This window comes from Crocodylus siamensis, chromosome 5 (genome assembly GCF_052110815.1).
Source record: "Crocodylus siamensis isolate JL-2025a chromosome 5, ASM5211081v1, whole genome shotgun sequence".
Classification (NCBI taxonomy): domain Eukaryota; kingdom Metazoa; phylum Chordata; order Crocodylia; family Crocodylidae; genus Crocodylus; species Crocodylus siamensis.
In genome coordinates this window covers 33,726,473-33,736,218 of record NC_143399.1, presented here as the reverse complement: position 1 = coordinate 33,736,218, position 9,746 = coordinate 33,726,473, and positions in this window count along the sequence as shown.

Genomic DNA, 9,746 nt, shown 5'->3' with positions numbered 1-9,746 from the left:
AGGAAATACTGGGGGGATTGGGGGAGGAGAATGTCTATGTGGTTGAGACCATTCATCTTTTGCAGCACCAAGAGCTTTGAGGTGGAGATGTTTTTCAGGGTGGAGGGTTCAGCTTTTTAGTGTCAGGGTGCAGCCACTAGGGTGCTCTTGCTATTCTCCATCCCTGCAGAACTTCAGCATTATTTGCAGGTGTGGGCAGGTTACCGTGTGAATTTAGAACAATTTATATTCAAGCTGGGCCAAGGCACAAACTGAATTTTAATTAGCAAAGCACAAAGGCAACAAGAACATTTTCTTAAGTTAGAACCTAAGACTCTTGGTTCCCTGCCTTTACCGACTACACCACACATCACTACCTGGGCTAGGCCTAAAACCCTGGGGTGTCTTTTCATGTGCGCCAGGGGAAGGTGGGTGGCACTTTAATTACAGCGGCTCTTTGGAGCTGGTTTGACAAGTGTTAGTTGAAGCACCCTGATCACCATTTTGAAGCACAGAAACACTGAATATATGTAATGGCAAAGCTGCTGAAGTGTGCTAACTGAACTTCAGGATAATGTTCAAAAAACTAGCTCTGGATATAAATTTTGGGTCTTGTCCTCACTGCAGATCAAGAGAAAGAATAAGTAGATTTTGAATGTTTACTCAAGTGCAAGGTTAATGATAATTTGTTAACAAGAAGAGGACTTTTAAGTACTGGAATAAGCTCTTTTAAAGGAACTTCATGGTAGTTTGCCTAAATGAACTCTCTAACAGTCATTTAGTTATGGGCACTCATATGAAATACAGCCACAACAAAGTTAAACTTATTCACCATATTTTTTTTACTAGATTCATATTGAGAGATTTTGACAGACTGAAGTGAACTGCAGAGTATGCAAGGGCATGAAATAACCCTGCATGGATGTATAGGCTATATTTAGTATACGGATGATGAGTACTGAATAGGGGGAAATACAGCATTTAGTCTGTATTGCATGGGAAAAATGAGTATTTAATGTGGCCTATGAAGAGTAGAGATTTAGGCAAATTAATATGGCAGCACAGGAACACTGTATCTATTTTATTTTATTTTGTTATAATTGTTAAAATGGAGCCAGGACAGGAGCTGGTGACAAAACTGAATCTTTGCAGGACCAAAAATTGAGACTTTGAAGAGGTATATTTCACACATACTGTCCATATGCATCTGTTATTCAATACTGTTTAGACATGCACCTGTACACACAGCAGACAAATGCTTGCCTTGCATTCTTTTCAGTCTGTTCATGGCTGATTTTGAGGAAAGGGTATGGACTCATAGGAGGAGGTAAGATTTAGCCTAGGCTGTTTACTTCACACTGAGACCACGATTATACAAAATACTAGTTCATCACAGTATGTGATCTCACATACCACTAATGTATGCGTCAGCTTATCCAGTTTTTCCTGGAGAGTCAAAATAGCTTAAAATAGTTGTCAGCCAAAATCATTCTTGATAGCTAGAAAAAAAAAATCCTCCTGCTTCTTTTGGTGATGACATCTATAGCTTAGCAGGTCTTGATTTGAGTTATTTTACCATAATAAAATAACTCTTGTGTGGAACAAACTCTGTTAATGTCACTTTCTGTATTCATCATTTGGAAAATTAAGTCTTTCACAGGCTAGCACAGGCTGTCACAGTAGACCTGTAAAGCATTTTAATGAGATATTTTTGTAGGGACCTTCTTTGCATAGGACAATCAGGTATATAGTTTTCTGGCTTTCAAAATACAATTCTAGCTATCAGCACTTGAAGTGAAAATAGCTCTTTTGTTCTAACTATGGGTCCTTCAGGGCAACAATTCAGTACATTTAGCATAATGGGGCTTCACTGTTAACTGGGAACTATGGCAATAGAAATAAACTGTTTTGTGAACAGGAGGGGATAGAGCGTTAATTAAAATTTTTATTCTTACTTTGCTTACCAATAACATTATTATTAAAGGGAAAACTATTGCTCAGCAACACTTATGGTGACAGGCCAAAATGCAAAAGTCATGCTTGCCAAGCTGTTCTAGGGGGAAATGTAAAGCTTGAGCTGATGCTAAATATTGTGTAAACTTTTCAAAATATAAAGCCAACTTCACCTGCAGTAACTAATTCATTTTTAAAGACTTACTTTTCTTTCTGTATTAAGGAAGGACATTTTATCAGTGGAAAGTGCTGGTGACAGACAAAAGAGAGTAGCCAAGGATACTAACAATGCTCATGTTGCTCAAGCCTGGTTTTTTTTTTCTGAAGGGGGTCAACATCATTGATCAGCAACAGAATAACTGAAGAGGCAGAACAAAATCAGCCTCTGTCTTATTCTTGGCAGGAAGAAAATGTTAGAACTTTTCCTCAGTGCTATATGTTTTTTGGAAACACTCTTATTTACCCTCACAGCCAGGAGGAGAGGGGCCTCTCCTGCTTCTTTCTTGTAAGTAAAGCAGTCAGTTTTTTGTGAGCTTAGTATTCAGTGTAGCAGATGTGTTGGCAGAATGAGCCGATGAGTGGTGCATTTGAATTTTTTGGGAAAAACAACCTGTATGTCTATTCACACAGCATCCTTATTCCATATTCCTTTGGTGTTACCTTCTCCCTGTCAATTCTAATTGCACACAAAATTAAATAACCAACCTGTGTTAGTCTGTTGCATTTAAAGGTTTAGAAAGTACCACATGTTGAAAGAGATAACTCTCAACATCTTTCTGTAAACACATTTAACAAATAACTCGGCTGAAGAATCAGGTCTGCTCATTGAATACTTACTGCACAATGCTTTGCATGGTTTACCCATTAGCAACACAGGAAGTCCGTTCAAAACAAGCAACTGAGAAAGAAATAAACTTTCAATGAACCTTTAAAGAACATGTTTCTTGAATAAAAAACCACAAAGTATTTGACAATGAAATGTTTACAAAGAAGGAGGGAGATGCAAATGGCAAGGAGACTATTATTCAGGTGCTGCAACATAACTTTTGTTTCTGTGCAACACAACTTTTGTTGCTGTGATGGGGGGATTTTAGTAATCTCATTAAACTCACCTCTTCTGGCCTCCTTTATAGGAAAGGAATTCAAGCCTCCCATTAAATGAAAGCAGTATCTGGTTGAAAAAAGAGGTAATGCCTCAGGTTCAAAGGAGGGTGAGATTCTGTAAGAGTTAACGTTCCAAGGGCAAAGCAATCTTACTTACTTCTAAACCTCTGTTTTATGTCAGGCGGTAACGTCTGTGCCAAGCTTGCCTCACTTCAGACAAAAGGACAGGTGGAGGAGGGGGCCCTGTAAAACATTTAAAAATGCAACACAAGATTTTGTTTGCCATACAAGATTTTACATGTTAATTACAGGAATGAAAAGCTGTTGAAAGCTAAACTGTTGAAAACGGGAACAAGAGAAAGCAGCATTTAATATGCTGTTTAATGTTATAGAGTTCATGCCCTTTTACTAAAACATTTCAGAATATTTCCTGGGTTCTGATCATGTAAAAATGACTAGAAAAAAACCTGAGACCTTGAAGGGAGATGTTTTATACATATTGGGTGCATCTACATGAGACTTTTACTGTGGAGCTGACTAATTAGCTCTGCAGTAAAACATCACGGTCTACATCAGGGGTTCCCAACCCTGGGGCCGCAGCCTGAAGGGTGGGCTGCTGGTCCACAGGAGGGCTGGCTGCTGGACCGGAAGTGACTACGGGCCGGCAAAACATGGACTGGAAGTGACTGGCATACTGGAGACTGGCAGCCAACACTTTTTTAGCCTGGGTACCTGTGGCTACCTACCCACAATATACCCGTCACTGCTGGTCTGCAGTTTGCCAGTCCACAGTCACTTCCAGTCTGCAGCTTGCTGATCCTCAGCCTAAAAAGGTTGGGAACCCCTGGTCTACACATGTGACCCTATTAGGTCACAGTAGACTAATAAATGCTACCGCAGGGTAGTCTGGCTAAACACAAGAGTTGGGACAGACATTACACATAAACCAGTTTAAGTGATCAGAAATTAATTTAAATCCGTAATAAAACAGATATTCAGTGCACATAAACCAGTTTGAAAATGGCTGAAACTGGTCTGAAATAAACCTGGTTGAATGCAGTATCAGACTTAATTGATTTGCATCAAACTGGTTTATGCAATGTCTGTCCCAGATCCCTTGCTGGTTTAAGATGTGCCAGAATCCGCCAGTGGAGTTCTGGGCTGGACAGGGCTCTCTGCTTCGCAGCAGGGCTGGCCCCTCCCCTCTGCTGCCTGGCTGCAGCTCTGGCAGGGACTGTGGCTGCTCCCCTCCTCCCCCTGCTAAGCAGGAATTCCCCCCTCCACTCTGCCTTGCAGAGAAGTGTCTGTGTATTAGCTAGCAGACCACATGCTGGCTATGGTCCATGCTGAGTCAACAGGTAGAATCAACAGGTAGCTGATAATGTCCCTCCCTTGTTTTCTTAATGGGGTGATAAACACTGAGCTAAAGGTGGTAAACAATGTTATCAATTCCATGCTGGGCTAATCAGAGCATCCTGCCAGGGCCTGGTCACGTCCCCCTCAGCTCAGTACTGTACAAGGGAAGGGAGGGCTGCTCTAGCACCCCCCAGCTTCTAGCCTGAACCACTACAGGCAGATGTCTGCATGCCTGGGATGTTTGTGCAGTTACAAAGTGATTTAGCCTAGCCAGGTTAGATTAAATTGCGAAGATTGAATCAATTCAGGCTCAGACTTTTTGAATGTCTGTCCCTAACCGAGTACTACCATGCAGCAGCCTTGGTTCATGTGCCATAACACATGTGTAGACAGTGATGGGGTTGGCTGGAGCATGAAGGTGCTTCAGCATGGGGGCTGCCTGCCTCAACCAGCCTTCTCCACCCCTCCGCTGCACATGGAGCTTGGGTAGGCTGAAGCCTTCAGTCCCCTACCAGCCTGGGTTGTTCTGACCATGCTTCATATGTTGCACACGAATGAACTCTGGAGTAATAAGCTCCAGAGTTTATTCATGCACATTAATTGCATGTTTAGACATGCCCACTGTTCATGTGCATCTGTTATTCGGTGCTGCTTAGACATGCACCTGTAGAAACTATAAACCTTCAATACTGCAGTCTAATATAGAAGCTCTGGACATCCTCTGTGGAAAGAAGTTGAGGCTTGTGTACAGGAATAGCCTGACATTAATTTCCAAATGGATGTTCTTATTTATGGAGGTGGATTAAAATTCCATTTTCATAATTTGGTTTAATGGTGAATCTGAACATCCACAGGGGGAACTATGGAAGTTATTACTTTAAATTCACTACTTCATTTTGCTGTAGCTTCTTCTAATAGACAGGCATTTAGATTGTAGAAGGACTGTACAGCTAACAGTCCACTGAAACAATCAATTTTCATGGATATGGAAGGGACTTGGTAGGAAATGGAACTTCTTTACAGTACCACCTCGTACTGAATTCTATGGATATGCCAGGTCAAAGTTCACTTGCTCCCTCTGTCACCACTCTTATGTGATTTTATCTGTATCCATTGACTTCCAGCTTGAATTACTTGAAAACAGTGGGAGCAGATGATAAAATAATTCCTGAAAAATTAGATTATTGAGCCAGAGGAAGCTGGAAGGTAATTTAGAACTACAAGGTCTTTGCTAAGCTCTTTGGGGTTTCTTAAATGGTAATTTATAATACTTTGTGGTTGTTTTGTCACAACATACTGAAATGATTCTAGAATTTTTAGTTACATTACTTACATAGGTGTCACAGTTCTTCACAAAGCAGGAGATGAGTTTTGCCATTTAAAATGGAATTTACTGTGGAATCCCGGTTTGGCTAATAATGGACATGAAGTTTATATTCTGGGAGTTACCTCTAACTCATTAATTGCTGTAGTTCTTTGAGCTATTGGATACCTTAGATGTGCAGGGAATACTGTTCCATTTTGACAATTCTCTCTTTATTGACTGTATACTGAGTGCCAGCTCTTGCACCATTTAAATCAGTGGAAGCTGCGTGATAGTCTTCAATAGGAACTGAATTGGGAACTGAAGTATCTTAATGGTCACAACATTCCTTTGGCCCAAAGAAATACTCCTTATAGCCCTATCTGTGGAGATCTAGGGTGTATCTACATGTTCTTTAATGCACTGTAATTGCGGCGCATCAAGTTTAGTACCCATACAGGTACTAAGTTAACGCGCTGTAATCAGTGCTACAGCACAGTAGTGCCAGCACACTTTTTTAATGTGATGCTAATGTGCAATAAATTAATTCTACTGTGCATTAGTGCATTAGCATGGCTTTTGCCATGACACGCTGTGGCAAAGTAGGAACTCACCGACCAGCCACAGTGCTAGTCTCCCACCTGCCTCTGGGCATGCCGCCTACCTCTCTCTCACTAAGGCCTCTCTCACTCCACTACATCCCATGTGGTCTCTCTCATACTGCCCCTTTGCAGGGCCACTCTCATACCACCCCTCCTTTTTCCCAGGGCCACACTCCCTCCCTCCGGGAGGGTCCTTGGACGTGTTTTCCTGCATTCCCCAGCCAGCAAGTGCGTGGCCTTTTGGGCGCCCCTGCTGCCCTCACCTGAGCGAGCGCTGGGTGGTTTGCAGAACACTAGTCTGACTCTGCCACTAGCCCCTCACTGGGTGACTCACCCAGCTGCTCTCAATCAGAGGCTCCTGACTCGCCCTGTTGTTTACTTGCAGCTCTTCTTTAGCCATCCCACCCAGTTGACCTCCGACCTACCTGTGGCCTCAGGTGCCCGAAGGCTTACCTGGACCTAACACAGCCCCCATGTTAGCAGGACCTACCTTCAAGCCCCTTGCTCACCAGGGCCCACTTCCTGCCCCTTCCTCACAGGGCCTGATCTCAGGCCTCCTTGTTCGCAGGGCTTCACCACTCTTGTGAAGGCTGATAGGTGCCCCTCTGCAGCCCGCTCTGCACCTCCACCTCCTCTGAGACACATACTCTTCCCCCTGCACTGGGACCTGGGGCCAAACACCCCCGCAGGCTCAGCTGCCACTCGTTGGTGTGCCTGACCCACCACTCTCATTCTCCAGGGTCCTGTACCCCACATGGGCTCAGGTGGCCACAGCCGTGCCTGGCCCCACTACCCATTCTGTGGGGTCCTGTACCCCGTACGGGCTCAGGTGCCACACCACACATGCCTGGCCCTCTACTGCCTCCGATGATAACCCACCCAAAGGTGGGGGCTGGGGTTAAGATGCCCTGACCCACCTTTCACCAGGGTGGTAACTGGCCTGGCATTTCCTGGGGGCTCCCACACCATGAGGAGCCCCACCAGACCACCCTTCCCTGCAGTTTTAGGTCATGCCCAGGACCAGGAGCCTCCAAACCATCCCCATAAGCTCCTGCCCTCACCTCCAAGCATTACCAGAGCAGCAGCTCCACTGGGAGATGTTGTTTCCTCAGTGCCAGGCAGCAGATTGCTGCCTTCGGCCCTGCTGGCCTGGATATTAAAATGGGCACTCATCAGAGCTGGGTTGCACCTGCCGGTTGCCTCTTCACACTCTTAAAGTGGCAGACACCAGAGGTGCTCCGCCACACATGCCAACACAGGGGCTCCCAACCTTTTTAGGCTGAGGACCAGCAAACTGTGGACCAGAAGTGACCGTGGACCAGCAAACTGCAGACCAATGGTGATCAGCATACTGTGGGCAGGTAGCCAACCCCATTTTATACTCAGTATAAAAAAGGGTTGGCTGCCAGTCTGCAGTGTGCCGGTCACTTCCAGTCTATAGTTTGCCAGCCTGTGGTCACTCCCGGTCCAGCAGCCAACCCCCCTGCAGACCGGCAGCCAACCCTCCTGTGGACCAGCACAGGGGTTGGGGACCCCTGCACTAATGCACAGTAGAATTAATTTACGGCACTTCCAGCATCTGGTGTAGACATGCCTCTAGTGATGGAAATGAAATGCCCAGAGTATAAACGAGAATTTTTGTTTTTTAATTACAGATCAAACAAAGATTTATTTGGCTCCAAGCAACATCCTATTTTCAAGACTAATAAGTTAGGGCTGCCTCTGTTTATGTAGTACCACAGTTATCTAAATATTAAGTAAATACTGTTAATGAGCCCAAGTAACTGGAATGCAGACAGATCTGAGCAGTTCTACTTTTTGTAGAATAAAAAACCTAAGATTTTTTCCTCTTTTCCTGTGTCTACTTTATATCCGTGTCAACACAAAAAACACAAACACTCTCTTAGAAGAATATTTAGGTTGCAAAGCCAAATGTTCAGCAGTTAGGAATGCCAGAATTAAGGCTGCACAAGCCACTTTAATTATTCCCTTTATATGCATGATTACCAGCTTTTTTTTTCCCACCGACCTTTTGTCTCAGTTCACAGAACAGACAGTACTGATTTAGTAAGCTGCTAATCAACATGTTCATTCCTTTTGATTGTGCGACCTCGTGCTTTATTTACTGGTTGTTTTTTCCAACTTTGCTCTGCATGCATGATTAATTTTCTCATGGGCTTTTCTATAGTGCTTCACAAACATCATCTTCTTAATATCCCCATGTGGTGAAGGGGCAGTTCCTAGATTTTAAGTTAGGTACAAAGATTTGTTGTATTGCTTTGGCACATAAAAACCTTAAACATGGAACCAGGACCCTGTTGTGTTAGGTACTATACAAATATGGAATAGAAAGCCATCTTCTGCCCCAAAGAGCTAGTGATCACTGGTCAAAACTGTCCACTAGCTTTTGGTGTAAAGTTTAAAACATGTTCTGCTTTGCTGTTTTGCTTTTAAGAAGGCGTATCAATTTTACACACAGAAGCTGCTGACAGACGTGGAAAAAAAAGTGCTTTACCAGAAGAGGCAGTGTGTTAGTTCGACTCGGCTCCACAGTCTCTGTATAGATCAGGCACTTCAAAGGGGCTTTTTGATGCTTTTTATCTAATAGCTAATAATCAGCTATTAGATAAAAAGTGACAAAAAGGTCCTGCTGAATCACCTGATCTATATAGACATTGGGCGAGCCAGGTCAAACTAATGCGATGCCTTTTCTGGGCATGCACTGGGCTCAGGGAGTTTAAAATAAAGCACCATTTTGGGGGGAGAGTGGGGAGGGTTATATCTGTAAGCAGCCTATGTGCTATAAATTGATAAGTTCATTTTCAGCTAAGAGTATGCAGAACCTGGGAGTCAAACTGTACAACTACAAAATGAGAAACACGCAAGTAGTTATCACTTCTGAAAAATATAAATGACTTGCCTATCATAACTCAGGCCTGCAGAGGCAGAACAAAGATTCATGTCTGTCAGCTGTTTTAGCCATGACACACGAGGAAAAATGTAGGGTGTTTTTGGCAATGCCTGGTTCAGTGGAGGACAACCTTTCTGGCAGGCATGCCAACAATTAGCTCCACTCCCTCCCTAAGTGCAACTCTGAACTTCTTCCCCTGCCTGATCTGTTGCTCTGCTTTCTGCTACCCTTCTTTGCTATCTGCCATTGCACTGTCTGTCCCCTCCCTGATCTCCTGTGTGCTACATAGAGGCCACCCAAGCCACAGGTTGGCCACCCCTGGCATAGTTCATGGCCTGATAGTTATGGCACTTAGCTGGAAAGTCAGCAAAGTTCAAATTCCCAAAGGGAGAGAGGAGCCCTGGACATGAGGCTTCCATTTCCTAAGCACCCATCCTAACCATGAGGCTGGGAGCTAAGAAGTGGGAGAGCCTCCACAGAGTTATGTACCTTCCCAAGGGAAACAGGATATAAAATCTGCCTAAGTGCCTCAAAAAGA